This window comes from Danio rerio, chromosome 15, assembly GCF_049306965.1.
Source record: "Danio rerio strain Tuebingen ecotype United States chromosome 15, GRCz12tu, whole genome shotgun sequence".
Lineage (NCBI taxonomy): Eukaryota > Metazoa > Chordata > Actinopteri > Cypriniformes > Danionidae > Danio > Danio rerio.
In genome coordinates this window covers 41637474-41660695 of record NC_133190.1, presented here as the reverse complement: position 1 = coordinate 41660695, position 23222 = coordinate 41637474, and the positions used below count along the sequence as shown (strand labels likewise).

General features: G+C 36.1%; 1 protein-coding gene across 11 annotated transcripts in view; it reads right to left on the bottom strand.

Annotated features, from left to right (window-relative positions):
* The window catches only part of robo2 (roundabout, axon guidance receptor, homolog 2 (Drosophila)), an 866533-nt gene that overhangs the window by 286639 nt on the left and 556672 nt on the right, over positions 1 to 23222 (bottom strand).

Sequence of the window (23222 nt, the reverse complement as noted above, 5' to 3'; positions counted from 1 at the left end):
GGTGGTCCGACGGTGAAACAACGTCACTATATAAACGTTGATCCAATTTGCAAAATCGAAAGGTAATTCAACGTTGATCCAACCATAGACCTGACGTTGATTCAACGTTGAATCACCGTTGAAATGCCGGCTGGGGTACGGCTTGCTTAGAATCTTACTCAAAGTGGTACTCAAAAGTATCAGGTACTTGGTACAGAATGCAGTGGAAAAGCTTGCAAAAGTGAACCATGCAATGCAATGGAAAAGCACCTTTAATAGAAGAGAATGGGATATCTGCTGGAAAAGGTGCTAGTGAGCCATCAGGGGGAAGGTCTTCTTGTGGTAAGTGTGAGTCCTAGCACCCCAACATAGTGATAGTGACACTACGCTGTGAAAAAGCTTGCTAAGCACATTATATCAAAGCCCTGATTCTCTGTGGACAAACTAGGTTTGAGCCTAGAAAGAAAAAAGAAAAGAAACCAAGCATGCAAGCAAGCAAACAAACAAAGCAGCAACACCTCGCCATCAAAATAAACTCAGGATGAGTTGTCCAGAGAAGGCTGCAATATTGTGTCCACTTGCTCTTTGTAAAGGTTTTAGATTGACCAAGGGAAAAGCAATCATGCAACAAAGCAAAATTACTGCAAGAGAAACAGCAGACACACACTTACACGCAAATAACACCTCTGGCAACATTGCCGGACAAACATCTGGGCTCTCAAAACAACCTCTCCAGTGTGATTACATTGGCCTTCACCATCCTCATAAAAGTCCAGATGTCAAATGCAGAGACCCTAACATCTGCTCCATAAACATCCCCATAATGCCTCCATAATGTCCTCCTGAAAGTCCTTCCACCCTTGTGCACATCGGACTCATCTTCACGCTTTCCAGTTGCGGTGGCATCTGCATTCGGAAGAGGTGTCATCCAGCTTGGCCCACAATGCCGACTGTCCGTCTGTGCAGCCCATCTGTAAACGGGGGTCCCCCCCCTCCTTCCAGTTTCACACATAGACACACACTCTATCACTCAGGGTGGAGGGGTTTCTATTGGCATGAAGGGTGTGGAGATGGTGCCAGACACCGACAATGAGACAATACTGCCGAAAACCAGCACGTGCCCATCTAGCACCTTGCAAACCAAGACGCATTAATATGCACATGTTAATTCATGAATATGTAGGGTTAATAGGCGGGGCTTCATGCTAATTCATTAATATGTAGGAGTTAATAGGCAGAGCACTGTGTTAATTGTATGTTGGATTGGATTTGCATTCATGTGTTAGTAACATTAAAAGGTTTGGCATCTCAGATGAACACTGAATTAGGATTTTTAGAATGGAAAGCTCGCACAGACCAACTTTTTAAGACAAACACAGCCTGTTAATAAAGATATCATCAACTAGACTGGGAAATATGAAACAAAATCTCATATTACAATAAAAGTTATCTCATATACTGATAACAATACATATATCTCAATATAGTACCATTCTGTAAATCAGGAAATAATTTCAATACATTGACCACAAGGGGGGGCGAGGCAGTGGCGCAGTAGGTAGTGCTGTCGCCTCACAGCAAGAAAGTCGCTGAGTCGCTGGTTCGAACCTCGGCTCAGTTGGCGTTTCTGTGTGGAGTTTGCATGTTCTCCCTGCCTTTGCGTGGGTTTCCTCCGGGTGCTCCGGTTTCCCACACAGTCCAAAGACATCCGGTACAGGTGAATTGGGTAAGCTAAATTGTCCATAGTGTGTGAATGTGTGTGTGGATGTTTCCCAGAGATGGGTTGCGGCTGGAAGGGCATCCGCTGTGTAAAAACTTGCTGGATAAGTTGGCGGTTCATTCCGCTGTGGCGACCCCGGATTAATAAAGGGACTAAGCCGACAAGAAAATGAATGAATGAATGACCACAAGGATTATATCTTTCTACATTTTAAATGATACCGTATACACAGAAACATACCCATATTTTTTACTTTATTTAACGTTAGGGCAAGTGTTTGATTAAAAATGTAGAAACATGGATTAAATATTAATCAAACATAAAACACTTCATCTGTTGAATTGCAGTCATCACAAATACTGAAGATAACCTATTGGAATCCGCAAGGACCCAAGATTCGCACAGAAATCAGTCAAGTTTGGTGAAGGAAAAAATCATGGTTTGGGGTTACATTCAGTATGGGGGTGTGCAAGAGATCTGCAGAGTGGATGGCAACATCATCAGCCTGAAGTAACAAGACATTTGTGCTGCCCATTACATTACAAACCACATGAGAGGGCAAATTATTCAGCAGGATAGCGCTCCTTGTCATACTTTAGTCTCCACATCAAAGTTCTTGAAAGCAAAGAAGGACAAGATGCTCTAGGATTGGCCAGCCCAGTCACAAGACATGAATATTATTGAGTATGTCTAGGGTAAAAAGGAGGAGGCACTAAATGAATCCAAATAATCTTGATGAACTCTGGGAGTCCTGCAAGAACGCTTTCTCTGCCATTCCAGATGTCTTCATTAATAAGTTATTTGAGTCATTGCAGAGATGTATGGATGCAGTCGTTCAAGCTCATGGGAGTCACACACAATATTTACTCTTTTTCCACTGCATTATGACTTTATATTCTATACTGTACATTCAGTATAGTTCATTCTGTTAAGTGAAAAGACATTTGTCTAAGCAAAGTCAGACCTACTGTCCTAATTAAATAATTAAAAATCAATATTTTATTTAGGTAAAATAAACGTAATCTAGAGGCCTTTGCCTTTCACATAAGCCACTTCTGATACCAATCGATCAGCTAGAAGTCAAGTTATTATTTGTTGCTTCAAAAACTTAGATATTTTGTCAGGTAGTGCAAAAACATTGTATTTTCAAGATTGCGACTTTCTCACAAAGCTGTTGTTCATGTTTCCCAGCATTAAATGAAAAATAAAATATGAAAATGAATTCATAAATGAAGTATTATGTGACGCCACAATATAAACAAGAGCATAATATGAATGATTTTTGCACTTTTGCATATTCAACATATCCTCATAATGCACAGCCCTATTAGCTTTACATTCTGTATGAATTCTTCCTCATCTTTTATGCGTGTAGGCTCAAGTACACTACGAAACCCTGCTGAGAACAGAGCGCACTTCAGAGATTACCAACTGAGTGAATTTGAGATCTGAGACGGTTTTTATGTGTGATTTTCCCTGCGTTTTGCAATTGCGAGAGATGAGTGAGGAGATAAAGAAAGAACAAAGGGAAAACAGTGGAGCGCAAACATTTACACAAAACCACACACGCTATTGAAGCCACAACTGTACATGGTGAATCTGAGCAAACCCAAACAATAGCAATTAGCATAATTGTGTTTTATTGTTGTCCGGGATTTGAGATATTTGCATGTACTGTACACATTTCTGATTCCGCTTAGGATGTTTCAATCAGTGCGGAGAAAAAAATAATAATGACTGGTTAATGAGGAATTGTACAGAGGAGGCAAAAGAGAGGCGTGTCATATTTAGAGGACAGAAAGAGAGATTTCTGACATGGGGACACAAGGGATGGAAAGACAGGAGGGATTCAGTCGGACGCTGTCATTTTCAATCATGTCGTATTCCTGTCAGCATTTGTCTCTCCAGAATACACTCATGGCTCTAACACTTTTACATATTCTATGGCTTAGCATAAAGCTACAACTAATTTTAAAGACATGAAATATATTCAAAATCACACACTGTATACACATACTACATTTGGTCTAACACTTACTTTGTGACATGTACTATTTAATATAGAAGAATAACATTAATGATGAATGACATTAATGATGATTAATGAATGACACAAGTCGTCGAGGCTATTCTTGTTTTATACTGGCGTGTAGCATGAAAATAGGCATATTTGGGCACGGGGATAAAAAATCGTAACCTTGGGGGGGGGGGGGGGGGGGTGCTACAGTTTGTGTGTGTAATATAAAACAAAACACATAAAATTTAATAATACCACGCTGTTGCTGAATAAGAAAAAAGATAAGAAATATATTTCTTTGCAGTGTGATAACCTTGAGGCGGATGGGCTACAGCTGCAGAAGAGACAGCAGCTAAGACCAGGAAACTGAGGCTACAATTCGCACAGGCTCAACAAAATTGTACAATAGAAGATTGGAAAAGGATGCCTGGTCTGATGAGTCTTGATTTCTGCTGAGACATTCGGATGATAGGGCCTTCAAATGGCCTCCACAGTCACCAGCTCTCAATTCAATAGAGCACCTTTGGTATGTGGTGGATCATGAATGTGCAGCCGATAAATCTGCAGCAACTGTTTGATGCAGTTAAGGAATATTTCCAGTACCTTGTTGACTATGCCATGAAGGAGTAAGGCAGTTCAGAAAGCAAAAGTGGGTCCAACCTGGTACTAGTGAGATGTCCCTAATAAAGTGGCCGGTAATATTTTGTCAAAATTAATTAGTTAATTTTGACTTACTTTTTTTCCCTCACCTTAACTTATTAAAATATTAATTTAATTTAATTTAATTTAATTTAATTTAATTTAATTTAATTTAATTTAATTTAATTTAATTTAATTTAATTTAATTTAATTTAATTTACTTAACTTAACTTAAATTTACTTTACTTTACTTTACTTTAATTTATTTTACTTTACTTTACTTTACTTTACTTTACTTTACTTTACTTTACTTTACTTTACTTTACTTTACTTTAATTTTATTTTATTTTATTTTATTTTATTTTATTTTATTTTCTGTGCAGTAAACCCAAAACTTTCAACACTATTACAGACTTTTTAACTGGTTTACACAATTTTTTTTAAACGCTTTTATTTCCTTTAGGAATTACAAACCTAATTCAACTTGTTTTCTCATTTCTATAGATTTATAAGAATCAAATTATCCCTCTTCTCACACTGCAAAACACATTTGCTAGAAGCTAAAGACTTTCTCTCTTACGGACTGAAAAATGGTGTTTAGACTTTGAAGGAATACATTTTTAACCGTTCCCATGCTAAGCAAAAATTAATGAAACTTGTCATGGTGTGACGGCTGGCTCTAAATTCCCCTACAAACAAGTAAATAAATCTGTGCCCTCATCGATTGTGCCGTTATTTATCCTCTCTCAATCACCGGAGTGACGCGAAAAGCGAGAGAATGATGAGAAAGAGGAGAAATATCCTCCAGTCCTCCCTCCCTCTTCCAGTATGTCCCTAATGAGCATGTCACCAGCAGAACACATTTCATATTGTTTAATTGATCCTCTCATCCATCATGAGGAGATCCAATATGTGGCGCTTTTAATCTCCATGGGCCTCTAATCATAACCGTTGCTCACAGACGCTTGCTCCGCACGTACTGTACTCATCAAACGGAGAACGTGAAGGTCGAACGTTTCGGGACATCAATTCTGAGTTGTCGCAGAAGAGTGTTGAATTTTATTGCTTTTAGGGTGATCTGTGGATCTTTCAAAGTTTGACCAGACACGTTCATCTGACAGTATACTTATAGTGTAATGCATAGAGGAATATGTAGCACCATATGGAAGCCTGTATTGATTGGATTCATTGGATTGATTCATGATTTTTAAGGTGAGAAAACAATTTACATGGGCTAAACCTAAACAAATTAAGTTGAACATTACAAAACTTTATTTGTTTGTTTAATTTCAGCCCATATAAATTGCTTGAAACCACTTACCTTAAAAAATGTAGTCCAATGAATCTTTTTGTTAGTGTAGGATGAGATGCTGGATTAAAATCTATGTTGACTGGAACTGGTTAGGTTTAGGCATACTTAATCCCTACCCTAACCCTAACTGTAAATAATTCCCAAATTCAGAGGGGATTAATAGCTGGATAACAATAAGAGGCACATAAGTTTAACTGTAAACCTAAACATAGCATAAACTGTATACGTATCCTTAAATCTGATTGGCTGATTGGAATGTTGTTCCAGGAACATGTCCTACTTAGTGAAATCACACTAACCATTGAGGACAACATCAAGTAAGATATAGAGTACAATAATTGGATGGGGATGTGAAACTCAACATTCATTTCATCCATATCGGTAAACTACAGTACCCATGATGCAGTAAAGAAAAGAAATTCCACCAATCAGAGACCTGCTGCAATCAAAACGCACCAAAATACATTTTTAGCTCCGCCCACTAACGTAAAGCAAAGCAAATTGTATAATCGTGGTCATGTTATACTGTCAAATATTTGTATATGCATATTTTTACTGTTGCGCGACAAACTGGTGATGATATTGGTATCGTTTTAAAATCGGTTTCTGTTATCATTAAAGCTTTAAAATCCAGACTATTGAATCTTTTTGTCTTATTTTTTCATATATAGAAACTACATTACCCATGATGCAGTAAAAAAATAAATAAAATAAAATAAAAATCCATCAATCAGAGACCTGCAGCAATCAAAACGCACCAAAATAAACTTTTAGCTCCACCCACTAATGTGAAGCAAAGCTAATTGTGTAATTTTGGTCATGTTATATTGTCAAATAATTGTATATGCATATTTTTACTGTTGCGCGACAAACTGGTGATGATATTGGTATCGTTTTAAAATCGGGTTGTGTTATCATTAAAGCATTCAAATCCAGACTATTGAATCTCTGTCTGTGTGTCTATTTTTTTCATATAGACAAGCTACATTACCCATGATGCAGTTAAGAAAAAAAATTCACCAATCAAAGATCTGAAGCAATTAAAATGCAACAAAAAAATCAATTTTTATCTCCGCCCACTAACGTAAAGCAAAGCAAATTGCATAATCATGGTCATGTTATACTGTCAAATATTTATACATGCATATTTTTACTGTTGCGCGACAAACCAGCGACAATATCTGTATTGTTTTTAAAATCTGGTTGTGTCATCATTAATGCTTTAAAATCATCATTAATGCTTAAAAAGAGTATTAAATCTTTTTTTCTCATTTTTGTCATATAGGAAAACTACATTACCCATGATGCAGTAAAGAAAAAAAAATCCACCAATCAGAGACCTGCTGCAATCAAAAATGCACCAAAATAGATTTTTTAGCTCCGCCCACTAACGTAAAGCAATGTGAATTGTATGTCTGTGGTCATGTTAGACTGTCAAATGTTTGTATATTTATAATTTTACGGTTATGCGACAAACTAGCGACAATATCGGTATCATTTTTTAATTATGTGTCATTATTAAAGCTGTTAAATCCACGGTATTGAATCTTTGTGTCATGTTTTTCATATACCAGCATAGTCGACAAGTTTTTGTGATACAATACTTTAGCAAAGACTTTTTAAAACATCAATGAAAAAAGAAAAGAAAATTTAATTTATTGGGAAATTACAACCATGGTGCAGAATCAGCAGAACCATGGTTGCCTGACTACTGTGAACCGCATGATGAAGGTATGTTTTTATTCCACGAGTTAAAGATCTGACATATTGTAATTATTATACCTAAATGGTTGCATTTAAATATTTTACTCTACCATGTGCTAGGATGATGAATCACATAAGGTTTTTGTCTTCATTGTAACTGAAGGCAGGATTTGTATTTCTTAAATTTAATATTAATTTTACTAGTTTGTGGTTCAATCTTTATAATTACTACTATAGATTTACTTTTAAAGAAGAACCCATATACAATGCATACAGTGATGTAAAAATTTGGCAGTGTCATATTATGAGTCTTGACATTGTTGGGTTATTTTTGATTGGCCATTGGGGAACAGTTTTGTTGTGAAGCTTGTATGCTTGACTATGGATATAGGATACAAAACATAAAGTGTACTCTGGGATTCACAAACAAAGCCCCAATTATCTGCGTTCAACTAAAACACAATAATCATACAGAGCCTGAAAGCTGAGTGTGTTTTATCACACGCCATAATCAACAGTCCTGTCCTGAACACACAGTCTGTCCTCTCCCTGTCAGGATCACATAACGGATGGCCCTGCTAATGAAGGCTTACTAATTGATTGCAGAGAAAACAGCATATTACTCATGGAACAGTGGCGGGATCCAGGGACTAGCGGACAGTTTGTCAATGCCCACTGTGTTTTTTCATTGGCCGTTCAGCCATAAATGTCAGTGTGGTCAAACGGCGTGTAAACACATGAGGAAACTTGGATCAAACTTTAAAATGCCGTCGCCTGCAACTGATCCGCATTAAACCGAATTGATGAAAACGATCCAGAGTAACACAAACAAAGAGCCTTTTGCGCATAATTAACAGAAATTGAAAGCAATTCATTCGGAAAGCGCTCCAAACGGGAATAAAGAACCGCTTTCTATTGTCTGTCACGAACAGTCGCTCGCTGACCTGTTTCTCGCACAAAGCTGCTAATGTAAAAGAAGCTAACACGCGTGGGTAGGCGCTGCCTTTGATTAACTAATTATCAGACATTATCAAGACTAAACAGAATCCATTAACTGCTGGTCTGTTGTAGACATCCTCTCATTTCCCCTAGGAGCAAGCGATGGCCCTCCCTGCCGCTAGATCGCTAACGCTACACACATACCTCTCCTATCAAATCTATAACAACTAATTCCTTTCTTTAATGAGGCCCTAATTGACTTTTGCTGGTCGAGGACAATTGGCAGCTTAAGGTCGCTTTTCAGATCATAACATAAACACACATTTACTTAGCTATATATGACAACTTCTCATCGACTTCCGTTGCTAGCATATTAAGCTAATTGGAATCATTACAGACTAGATTGGTTCCAAATCACAGCCTTTCCACTAAAACATCAATCTGTATGTAAACAGATTTTCAGTGGAAAATAAAATACATACAATCTGATATATGTTACTCTGTATTTTTGTCAAATTTTCTAGCACTAGGAATAAAATGTTCTTAAATCAAAATAAATGCACTTGAGACTTCAGTCAGAAATCTTAAAGGTGCCCTATAATGAAAATCTGTGTATACCAAGGCATAATATAATAACACAAGATAAGCATATGGAAATGGCAGACTGTGCGCCACAAACACTACCTGTTCCTCGTTCTCATTTAAAATCCACAAGTATAAAGCACTAGTGGACAACGGGCCAATCAGAAGACAAATCAAACTGTGATGAGACTTACGAGCCATGGCCTCTGCATTTGCATGTATGCCTACTTTAGGTCATTCATCCGGACAAGCGGCTGACGTCATCAAGAGAGTACAACTCATACGCAGCTCTGAGATCATAAAAAAAGCTCTGAAATTATTATTATGCACACCTCAGGCTACATTTGATAAGCCATAAATTTTCTAGTAAGAAAACAGTGATAATTTTCCTCCCTTGATTATTTTAAGCATATATATCACTTACTATGTATGAGGGACTTTTATTTTGAAAACACAAGCCCCAAATTGTTTACTGTGCATTACTGGGCAACGACTGCACAAGGCATGTTTAAACTCACCTCAGGACGGAAAATGTAAGATTTACAAATTATACATGTATTCATCCCCACTCTGAAGAGGCATGTTAAGTTGAATCTTTTGCTAGTTCATGGTGTTTATTTTGAAATTTGATGCGTATGTTTTAACAAATGTGTCAAATCACTCAGCTCAACTGTCATCTGTTCATGCAGAGGTTGATATTAATTTCTGGCTGTTTTTTCTTTGATTATAGATTCTAAATACAACCCCATACATCTCTATCACTCTCTTTTGTCAAGCTTAAATATAATTTAGCCTTTATCCACAACAGATCTGGTGAGCAAAACAGGTTAACGCTTCTCTGATTGAGTTCAAATTTGTCCATGTTTAGTGTACATTGAGTGTTTGTGTGTAAAGGAGCTGCGGATCAGAGCGAAGCTCATTAATATTCATGACACAGACCATATATGGTCAATCATGGACCTTCTGATTCTATAGGTACTTTATAGAGTAAAAATGAGCTCATAAAATCGTTTCTGGAGATTTTTTATTTTTTTTTTTACTTTCTGAAGCCATAAACCTACTATGTAGGTATCAGAGAACAATTACAATTTAACTTAATAAACAAGCACGGTATATGGCACCTTTAAAAATTAAATCTTAAGAAATTAATATGTTAATATGTAAATTAATATATATGTATTTCTTTTCTGACTCCTCTGTCAGATATTTGTTCCTCTTTTAAGCACAAACGTATTAAATTTTGATGCTCAAGTATCTTAAATCTTGATGCTGATATTTCTCAAGTAAATGCAAATAAAAATAATAATAATACATAAAATAAAATATTAATTAAATAATTTTACATATTTTTAATAGGAAGCTAGATAAAAAATCAATAAGCAAGAACTTCATCATATTAAATATACATTTAAAAATATGATACTTTGTTCATATTTTGAAGTATACATTTTTGTTTTTAATTTAAACTTTTTTATTACATGTACTATTTTTAAATACATTTATTAAATATCAAATATTGCATTTATAAAATGTATTTATTTTTATTCATTTTTACTAATTTTGTAGTAAATAAAATTTGATTTATTAGTGTAATATTTACTTTTATTTATTACGTAAGAGATTTAATTCAAATGAACAAAACAAGCAATACATATTAATAATAAATTTGGAATAAAAATATGTTTTATGCATATTTTATTTCAGTCCTTCAAACACTTTTCAAAATTGTCATTTTGCTGTTGTTGTCATTTTAGCAATATTACCTCTAATAAGTGGATTTACAAAATGTAAATCCTTCACAAAAGCTGCTGCTCTACATATCCTCACCTAATAACACCAGAAGCAAATGTTGACATTTAATTTTGCAATTTAAAACCAATAAATTCAAGGTTACTCCCGGTTAACCTTGAACTCTCCACTAGTCCAAATCAGTTTTAACAGTCATTTTCCAAGCAAATTGAAATTACGAGCTCTTGCATGCTGTTCACATGAATATTAATACGTAATATATGAGATTAAACATCTGACACTGTAGATTCGGTCAAATCAGAGCCACATTTCCTGCCAATGCGTCACACAAATGATTGTCCCCCAGGCACACAGGCAGGGCGGAACCATAGTCAGAGACGGATGATAATTTCATCAAATCATGACTTCAGGCTAAAATGATGAGTCCATGTGCTTTATTATAAATTTGAATTCAAAAGCCGCTTGTTATATCACATATATTTGCGCATTTATTTATTTGAGATCACAGGTTTTGAATGATGCCGTACATACTAACATGAAGGATAAGCACGTGTACTGAATTTCAAACAAGAATTATAAAGAAACAACCTGATAAAAGCCTAGCAATACAGTGCACATATACAAACACATACTATTTACATCGGTCGCCCAGTAGTGCAAAACTAAAACTAAACTAAATTAAAACTAAAACTAAATTAAATTAAATTAAATTAATTAAATTAAATTAAATTAAATTAAATTAAATTAAATTAAATTAAATTAAATTAAATTAAATTAAATTAAATTAACAAAAAAAAAAAAGGCGAGGCGGTGGCGCAGTAGGTAGTGCTGTCGCCTCATAGCAAAAAGGTCGCTGGTTCGAACCTTGGCTCAGTTGGCATTTCTGTGTGGAGTTTGCATGTTCTCCCTGCCTTAGCGTGGGTTTTCTTCGGGTGCTCCGGTTTCCCCCACAGTCCAAAGACATGCGGTACAGGTGAATTGGGTAGGCTAAATTGTCCGTAGTGTATGAGTGTGAGTGTGGATGTTTCCCAGAGATGGGTTGCAGCTGGAAGGGCATCCGCTGCGTAAAATCTTGCTGGATAAGTTAGCAGTTCATTCTGCTGTGGCAACCCTGGATTAATAAAGGGAATAAGCCGACAAGAAAATGAATGAATGAATGAATGAATAAAATAAAAAATAAAATAACATTAAAATATAAAAACAAGAAAATTTAAAAAGTTTGAGTATGTCTATAAGTGGAACAGTCTAGATCAGACTCTCAAAAAATGTCAGGATAATAATCATTTGTATAAATAATCAGTTGTATAAATATATATTATTAAAGGAATATAATGTTGAGGGTGATTGAAAGGATAAAATGAGAAAGGTATGATGAAATTTTAATTAATCACTATTTGCAGTACTATTTATTTTTGGGTCCATGTTACAAAATGTAAAATAAATAAATCAAATCAAGAATAAGGACTCTTATTATTCAGCTATGCCTAGGTATATTCAGATTTTCCTTCTACAGTACATCCCCTTTAAATTCCACCATGTTATGGCTTGATTTTGTTGTGTTATGGCTTGATTTTGTTGTGTTTGGGCTTGATTTTGTTGTGTTGTGACTCATGTTTGCATTGTAAACTTACTTGTGTAGTCCACCACTGGGCCTCCATCATTTGCCAGTCAGTCTATGGCTAAGGTTAACAGACTCCCAGTGCCATTTATTGGTCATTGTGTTTGCGAGAGCATGCTCTGCTGTCCAGACCCCAGCTGTGGCGCTGCGGCACAGCAGGTTAAGACAGGAGCGAAGAGAGCGAACGCGGAGAAGAAAAGAAAAGGTAGAAAGATCAGGCCTGTTGTACCTCTAATTGAGTCCTTTGGGCCGTGCCTCCTCAGATCAGAGGCCTTGTTACAGGAATCCGGTTTCATGCTTTCTTAACAATGGGATTTGGGAGAAAGGGATTTATCGTCCTGAGGGACGCTCTACTAACATCACTTCCATACTCCCCCCACTTCGCACTCTTCTTATGTTTGTTATTCCTTTTTTCGGCCTCCCCAATGTCACTCCTACAATTTAAATCCGATCATTTCGACAGGATAAACACCGGCGGTTAGCCTGTTAACGGCACCGGGACGAGATACAGAAACAAAGGCTTAGTGAGACACAAGGGATATTATGAACAAAGAGAAAAGAATCAAGGTGATTTTGGTAAACGAGCACTGGCGTTACCGAGTCGACATTGGAGATTTAAAGGAATTATTGGATATATCTGTACCCTTTCCTTCTGTATGAATGATCAATATGTTAAATTATTTAACATATATTGAAAAAAAATGAGGGCGACACGGTGGCTCAGTGGTTAGCACTGTCACCTCACAGCAGGAAGGTCACTGGTTCGAATCCCGGCTGGGTCAGTTGGCATTTTTGTATGAAGTTTGCATGTTCTCCCAGTGTTGGCGTGGGCTGCAGCTCTAAGGGCATCTGCTGTGTAAAACATATGCTAGATAAATTGGTGGTTCATTCCGCTGTGAAACTCCTGATGAATAAAGGGACTAAGCCGAAGTAAAATTAATGAATTAATGAATGGAAAAATTAATAACATTATATTAGTTTTATGTTTTGCAATATGTTAAACTATACATATTAAATTGACACTTTCATACCTTGAAGAAATGCAATATGTAATGTACTTATATATCATAATATAATTTATATTGTATAATACTTACCTTTCACTTTTCTAAGCGAACATCTAAGCAATTTATGATCATATAAATGTTAATAAATGTATGAATATTACATGTAGAGAAGTTAATTTGCTTAAGTTTTTTTGCTTCAGTATCATACATGCCATAGTATACAGGTGTCAAATGCAGTTCCTGGAGGGCCATAGCTCTGCACAGTTTAGGTCCAACCCTGCGGTCACACCAGAGTTTGAGCTTGCAAAATTCTGTTGTATGATGCTGTGAAAAGGGGCGGGATTAAACAAGTTGATTAAACATTTAAAAAAGCGAGCGATTGATCTATATTTTATATCTATATTTGTCATGTTTTGATCCTCTGTTGGTGTCATGCAATCATGTGATGCGGCATTGCCGGTCAGAGTTCCCCAAGCTTGAACTTTCCAATGCAGCGAACTGCTAAACTTGTCGCACAAGCTTGCGTTTCCGGTCTGACGCATTCGTGTACACATTTATGGAAGTCTATGGGGAGAAAAGTCCAGTGTGACCGCAGGTTTACCTGTAGGTTTCAAACAAAACTGAAGGTCTCAATTAGTTTGATCAGGTGTGTTTAATTGAGGTCGGAACTAAACTGTGCATAGCTGCAGCCCTCCAGAAACTGGCTTTGACACAAGAGCTATAGATGGTCAGTGCCTATTGTGACATATTTTTAAACAATAAACATTCAATTTTTATTTCAATATATGTCAATATTAAATATATGTAACCCAGGAAAAAAAAAAAGCCAGAATTTAGATTTATACATCACACAAAAGCTGAATAAATAGCTTTGTTGATGTGTTTTTGTTAGGACTTACCAATATTAGGCAGAAATACAACTATATGAATATCTGGAATATGAGGGTTTAAAATAAAACCTAAATATTCAGAAAATCACATTTAAAGATGTACAAATTACGCTCTCAGCAATGTGTATTAATAATCAAAAATATGTTTTGATTTATTTAAATAGCAAGTTAAAAATGTTTATTTTTGGGCATAAAATCTGCTATTTCAACCCATACAGTACAATGTATTTGAGCTATTCCTACAAATATACCTGTACATATTAACATAAGACTGTTTTTTTTTTTTATTGTTTGACATATATGTCATTATATTTTCAAATATATTCCATGTGTGCGGTGGCTTAGTGGTTAGCACTGTCGCTTCATAGCAAAAAGGTCGCTGGTTCGAGTACTGGCTGGATCAGTTGGCGTTTCCGTGTGGAGTTTGTTTTCCCCGTGTTGGCGAAGGTTTCCTCCGGGTGCTCCGGTTTCCCCCACAGTCCAAACACATGTGGTATAGGTGAATTGACCGTAGTGTATGTGTGTGAATGAGTGTGTATGGATGTTTTCCAGTACTGGGTTGCAGCTGGAATGGCATACGCTGTGTCAAGCATATGCTGGATAAGTTAACGGTGACCCCTGATGAATAAAGAGACAAAACTGATGGAAAATAAATTAATATATTTCATTTATCATTTCATAAGTATCCAATGATAATTTCAGGCTGTCCTGCATATACATGAATATGTCAGCAATAGACATGGCAAATGCATTAGCAAAGAATTGTCAAAATAAAAGTTGGATCTCTTAAAAAACATCTAATCTACATTGATTAAACAATCTAATCAAAATACAAATAGCCCCTGATTTACTTGACCTACTCTTTTAATGCAAACAAAACCTACACGTGTACACACATTCTGCCCATTAGCTTCCCAGGAGTTAGCTTTGTAGCTCCAGTGTGGATATCCCATAAAGATGCGCAGATAACACCAGCGAGACTGGTGGGGAATTTAGTGCGTTTGAAGAGCTGGAGGAAAAACACTTTTCAATGGCTCGCAGTCTGGTGATGAAAGCATTCATTTTGTAATCAGCCTCACTGAGACTTTTAGGAGTCTGTCTGTATGTGTGTGTTTGTGAGGAAGCTTTGTTGAGCAGAAGGAAATGGCCCTGTGTTTTAAAGAGCGGAGCTGAGTGACATACACACTCAGAGTCATCTCTGAGCCCTCCAGCGACACACACACACACACACACATATAAAAAAAAGTCCATAGCAAACACAGGGATTTAAAGCAGACCATGAGCGCTCGAGTGTAGCAGTTTGTATATTAAAAGACACAGATAACACACACACAACCAGACAACAATCACACTAAACTACTGCACTAAGGATACGCTTAGACAGACGATAAGGAGCGAGAATAGAGATGGAGACAGGCGGTCCTGTGTGTGATTGTCTTCACAATGCAGGCCGGTTTAAATTGCTGTTATACACTATTGAAATAACACACGCACACACACACACACAGCTGGAGACAAACTCCTCAGACGCAGACGAGGTCTATCCACCTGATGCCAGACGAGAAGAGAGACAAAGAACAGACAAAGCTCACTGCTGGAGAACACACGTATGCTGAGGGGCCAGTGCTGCATAAAGCTGTCATATATCTTCTTTTAAAGGGACAGTACACGCAAAATTAGACAATTCTACAGTCATCCAGGCTCATTTTGACTCCATTTTGGAACAATTGACAGATGAACCATGGTAACGCTTTACAATAAGACTGTGGTTAAAGAAGTTATTGCATTTACTAACATTAGCAAGCAATAAACAATACATTTAGTACAGTGTTTATTCATGTTAGGTTACCTTAGGTCGCAATTTATGCTAATAACTACACCTCAAAAAGCCATGCATGGCATTCACTGGTTTTGCTAGATGGTGAATGTTATGAAATCCTTTAGATGAACCGGCCCTTTAAATCCACAGCCGTTTATGCTCACAAAAAGAGCTACAGCGATTAACGCCACCTGTTCAAGTCACTGTCTATTCAACTGCTGTACAAGCGATATCTGGCTTCCCCAGAGCCTAATCAAACAAGATTTGTTTTGGGACAGTGTGCGCGAGTGTGCGCTTGAGCCTTTAAACTCACAGCACACATCAAGCAAATGAACTCAACTGAATATTGCTGTAAAAGTATGTAGGTCAGAAGGAAGAAAGATGCCACTTTAGGGAACCGGCACAGCACTCGACACAAGCGTGCACACACACACACACATACAGAGTTGCCTGGCAGCCACCTCTGGGGCCTAATAAAACAAACTGCAGTGATGGAGTGGTAATAAGAACGGAGAGAGAGTGATGTGACAGCCTGCAAGGAGATACGGAAGTGTTTCTACACGGTACAACGCAATAATGAGACTTCAGTCGACGTATCTGCACATAATGGCTCAGATGTATTTCAGGTACAGAGCAATGCCACTAATAAAAATAAAGACTCTTTATACATTTATTTTTGAGGTGCAAGTTTCAATGTGCAACAAACAAATCCACAAATTGGTACTAAATTAACATTTTATAAAACATATAATGTTAACAACAACATTTTAAACTATTTTTTTTCCTATCCAATAATATTTATCGATTGAAATATCCCACCAGTGGCAATATCCAGAAATATCGTGCTGCTACTCATGTGATATTGCTCATAAATATACACAAACAGACACATACACACATTCACCGGCCACTTTATTAGGTACACCTTACTAGGACAGGGTTGGATCCCCTTTTGCCTTCAGAACTGCCTTAATCCTCCGTGGCATAGATTCAACAAAGTTCTGGAAATAATCCTCAGAGATTTTGGTTCATATTGACATGATAGCATCACGCAGTTGCAGCAGATTAGAGATTCTGCAAATGCGAATCTCCCATTCCACCACATCCCAAAGGTGCTCTATTGGATTGAGATCTGGTGACTGTGGAGGCCATTTAAGTACAGTGAACTCATTATCATGTTCAAGAAACCAGACTGAAATTATTCACACTTTATGACATGGTGTGTTATCCTGCTGTGTTTAAACCCCTTATAACACATAACATAACTTTATAAATATATAATTACTATTATTCATAACTGTGTTATGGAGCGTGTCAGCTGACAGTCACGCACCGCTATATGATCGTTTTGAGGATTGCATAGGAGGGGCAATGGCGCCTGTAATGCCCGATTCACACATGGCTTCAACATCAACGCTTGACAGAAAGCGTGTCTAAAGTTCAAGACCATCAGCAGCGTCAGCCAATGAAATTAGTCTAAATTGGCTACTGTCTCAGCTGTGGTATTATTATACAGCAATCTGATTGGCTGACGCTTGGCGTTTGAAACGTTGAGAAAGTCCCAACTTCTGCAGCGAGCATCACCAATAAAGTGGTGCCGACGGATTCACAATGCAGTCCGGCAATGCCTGACGTCACCCAGTCAAAGTGAATAGGAAGCGTTGACACTGACACCCCGTGTGAATGGGGCTTAATGGAAAGGAAGGGAATCTATCTGTTTTTATATTTATTTCAAAGTGTTTTCATGCATAAATAAAATGAAAGCAAAGAACAGATTTACATTTAAGAGCAAGGGGCGGCCCCTGGTGGTTTGGCGGTATGGGTTGTGTATAGGCAGGTTGTGTATCGGCTCTTTATTGCCACCCTGCATAGAAAGATTGAAAATATGGGAGAAAAATGGGAAAAAAACGTTACGGGATGATATCGGGATGGAACTGTGTATATATATATATATATATATATATATATATATATATATATATATATATATATATATATATATATATATATATATATATATATATATATATATATATATTATTATTATTATTATTATTATTATTATTATTTATTATACACCTTACAACAATATATCTTTTAGCTTAAAACCAACATAATCAGATAAAATGAAAATGACAAAACATTCATATGAATGACCAATCATGAAAGTGTGTGTTTGTTTGTGTACATGTTTTTAAATCACAATGGGGACTTAAACCAGAAAACCAGAATGCATACAGACTCATGGGGACTTTTGTGACACAAGTCATGTTCGGGTTAGGGTTTGAGGTCGCAATTAGTAAACAACTGAGGTCCCCAGGGGAAATTAAGGTCATAAATCACATAGAATGATATACTTTGAAAAAGCATTATTAGCAGGTTAAAAATCCAGTTTGTAAAAATACAGGTTCGCAAAAAAGAATCATCAATAGATCTATGAGAGTCCCCAGCATGATATAGGAACAAGTGTGTGTGTGTGTGTGTATGTGTGTGTCTTTTGGCAGGTAAGGAAGCATTTGCTTAAGTAGAGGCAAAATAAATATGCAGGTATTAGTTCTGGCTACGTAGCCAATCAGAATAAGCTTCTTTAGTTCAAGCAGCCAAACAAACCCATTTGACACTGTTCACCAAACACACACACACACGGCAGAGCCATGGACATGCATACAAATGTAACGTAATGGAAGTGCTAATGTGAAAATACACACCGTATCAAAAAACACAGACAAAAACCAAACATGCACAGGATCACAATTGACATAAACACACACAAGACCACACTGGCTTACATTGCAAAACAAACTGAATTAAATTTCAGATCATTTTTTTTTTTTTTTTGTGGTGATTACGGTTTTAAATGTGTGTGTTTCTATGTAATGAGAGTTAAGCTAATATGACCTTTATTATCCGTCCTTTCTGAAGGGAACTGACCCCTGAGCGACCCCTGGATAAATCAATGCAATCATCCGCACATCACTGACGCAAGCAGCACATAAATATTCGATCATTCCATAGATCTGTCGCTCTTCATCTCTGTTTCGCCACTGTGTAAACGCCATCTCTCTTTCTTTCAGTTCATTCTCCTGACCCCTGATGTACACTAACATTTGGGGTCATAAATTAATGTTTTTTTATTCAGCAAGGACACGTTGATCTGACTAAAAATGGAAAACTATATATTTCAGTGTAAATATATTTGTATATTTTTATTTTCTATAAGATTTATTTTTTTAAAAAAGTGTCATGATTTGCACTAAATTACACTGTAGGAAAATGCTGGGTTCCATGAAATGGGCTCTATGCAGAGCTAGAGTTTTAAAGCCATTGATAAACTTCTGGTGAAAGCTTAATGTGACTATTTTCGATTTCATAGGGGTCCTTTAACAGCATCGATGTTGTAATGTAATTACAATACATTTAGTTAAATAAACGTAACCATTCAAATAGTTGTTTAAGCGTAAAGCGAGTTGAAAGACCATTGTAACCACTAGCGCAGTCAGTAGCAACAAACTAGCACAACAATTTAATTAAATACTGGGTTTAAAAGTATACTGTCATATTTTAATGACATGGCGGGGGGAGATTTAATGCAGTGCTTCTTGTCTGATCTGAGACCCAATTCATATCGTACATCTACCAGGCAGTGAAGATCGCTCATTTTTAAAGAAATCAGATTCTAAACATGACGATTTGTAATGGAAAATAGCTTGATCAAACAGCAAAAGTAATTTTTGAAGTGTATTAACCAGCATTATTATTTTCAGAACTGATAATAATAAGAAATCTAATAATAAGACCAGAAATAATGTCATCGATGAAAACAAAATATTACTTTAGAGTCAATTTACTAATTATCAGGGCACAATATTTTGAAAAATTTATAAAAACTGTTAAATATGATGGTAATATTTCCAGAGTCAGTTCGTAGTCATTGAAATGGTAAAAAGGACTTTGAACTTTGTCAAATGCAATGCTATCAAATGGCTTTAAATTTTACATTAAAATGGACTGCATATTTTATTAAAGAAATATTTTGGGCTCTTTTTTTGTACATTGTCAGCTTTGGTCAACATCCAGTTTCATTGTATAGAGTAGCTTGGGAATTTGGCTACATAACTACATTTACATGACTTAAAGCAAAAAGATTAATAAAATTCTGAAGTAACAACACTGTGAGTAATCATTTTGTGTTAAATTTTTATTTTCAGATGAATTGTCCTTTTAAGTAATTGTATTTGCTGCTTTTTTTTGTCTGGTCACCATCCACTTTCATTGTATATGAATAAAGCCGAAATAAACCCAACAAAACTTTATCCAGAAGAAAAAATATTATAGGAAATACTGTGAAAAATTCCTTGATCTGTTAAACATTTTTGGGAAATAACTGAATAAATAAATAAATAAATAAATAACAGTAAATGAAAACAAACAAACAAACAAATAAAAAACAAACAAACAAACAAATAAATAAATAAATAAATAAATAAATAAATAAATAAATAAAATCATAATCAAATAAACAAACAAATAAACAAATGAACAATAATAATTTTGACTTAAACTGGAGTTTAACAAGTTTTTGAGTAATAATTTTGTGGGATTTTGTTAAGGTTTTTTTTTTTTTTTTTGCCTCTTTAAACAAGCTTAAGTAAATAAAATTGCAGGATGGCGGCCATACTCTAAAAGACAGAGAATGATGAGTGCAACATGGGCAGCAAAAACAGGGCGAGCATAACCCTTCGTGCCTCTAGGGCTTTGACCGCCCCAATTAGACATAAAGTGACAGTGTGTCTGTGCACCCCTGACACAACCGGACCGGACTGAATGCTAACGGCTCCAGGACCCCTGCATCCCTCCTTTATCTCCAGCCGTATCCCATCCTGTAAAGGGGGGACGTTTGACTCTGACAGCGCTGTCATGGCCGGCCAATTCTCTGACATTTGAGCCTGTCAAGAGTTGCCACAGTGTCCTGGCAAATCCATTGACCCCCCGTGGCCCCGTGCGGATCAGGCACTTTTGTGTGGCGGGGTATGATGTGTGTGCGGGGTTCTGGTCCCAGACCATAGAGAAGGGGTCACAGTAGGGCACAAGTTTATTTCCAGTTCATAAGCTCTTCTGATGGTTTATGTGGGGCTGGACAAACATGTGGGGGGAAAAAAGCGAAAGTGTGAAAGGCAGAAAGCGGGAAGAGGAAGCGTGAGGCGAGTTGTGGCGGGCACCAGGATGCCAGCTGTCAGGGAACAAGGTGGGTGAATACATTAGGAAGACAGAGATGCTCACTGGTGTCAAAGACACACACACACACGATCCATCACACAGTCCTGCACCTAAACACATCTTTCACAATGCCCCCCCCTCCCCCCCCCCAATGCTGTATATTTTAAAGACTTATACTAAAGGTTAAACCCTTTTATTTACCAAAGATGCAAGCTAATTTCATTTGAAAGTACTACTTATTACTTTTAAGAAATATTTTGGGCTTTTTGTACATTGTCAGCTTTGGTCACTATTCAAATGCAATTGTATGGACAAAGAGTAGCTTGATAATTAGGCAAAATAGCTATTTTTTCTATGACAAAGCAAAAGGATAATTAAAAGTCTGAAGTAACAACACTGAGTACGTTTACATGGACACCAATAATGCGATTTTAATACAATTAAGATTTGAGTAAGTGTCAGTTTTTGACTAATTTAATCTGATTAGGGTCATAATCGAACTAAACAGAAATGGAATTAAGACATGTGGAGTGTGTGGATTTTTTTTATTATTTTTTTGAATATTATATTTTTATTTTCTTAAAGCAACATAGAGCGATACAGAAAGCAACAGCAATTGTAAAGACAAAACAGAAAAAAATAAAAATAAATAAATAATAAAATAAAAGGGACATAAGACAGAAAAAAGAAGGTTTTAAAACCATTATTACATCAGTTCCTCTATTATACTCAACAATGTTACGTCTATATATCTAGGCCAGTTGGCGCAGGCAATATGGTGATCTTGCAGATGATAACAGGGTTATACCATTAAACTGTTGTTCTGGGCATTTGACAAATAATTAAAAAAGGGGAGTATGTGGATTTTAGTGGCATTATTGAAGTGCAGAACAGACATGTAAACACCAGAATCAAACTATTACTTCTGTGTAGGATTTTCGCCACATGGTGTGACTGAATAATCCATAAACACATGGCTGTTTAACACTATCCTCTGCACCTACCGAGTCTGTGAAGGACCACAGATACCTGCATTGCAAAATGCAGAGGCTTTTTGTCCGCATATGGCGTATCAAATTCCATTAAAACAACACTCTTCCAGCAGTTCATACTCACATCCAATATCTTGTTTGTCATGGGGGCTAAAAGAAATGTTCCTGAACGAAAGTAAAAGTATCAAACTGCAGCTAAAGTCAACGAATTAAAAATGAAACAGCCAAAATTACATAAAACTCCTGAGGAAATGTGAATAGCGTGGTGACGCAATAACGCTAATCGAATTATGCGCTATAACATGTAAAACAGGATCATGTAAGGAACATTCTAAAAGCAACTCATGTAAACACCTTAATCATTGTACTGTCTTATTCAGGTGAAGGAAAATAATTCCATTACTGATGTCCATGTACACAGTCACTGTGAGTATTCATTTTGTGTTAGATTTTCATTCATGGGATTATGTTTGCTCATTTTTTATTTTTTATTTTTTGTCTGGTGACCATCTAGTTTCATAGCATATGAAGCAAAGCATGGCACTTTGGCTAAATAACTCTTTTCAGCATAATAAAGAAAATCCCTAAGTAACACAAGTTTGTCATAAGTAATGTCTTACAACATTGTGTCTTACATTAAGCATAAAACTATTTGTTTTCCAATAGTTTTTAAATAAAACCTATTTGCAATCATTTGAATACAACTTTAGAATAAACTGCAACTTGCAAACATGTGCTAGATGTGAAGATAGAACAATAACAAGGATAGGCAAAAAAACTATATATGTGTTTTTTTTTTTTTTTTGGTTTGTAAGGGTTTTTAATTTGTTTTTCACTTTAGAGCAAACAAAAAACAAAAGCAAAACACCCCTTTCTGAATATATATATATATATATATATATATATAGTAATAAAGTAATATAGTATATAGTAATATAACATTATAGATAGTAATGTTAGATAATGTTGGTTGGTTTTAAGATAAATAATATATTGTTGTAAGGTGTATAATAAATAAATAAATAAATACATAAATAA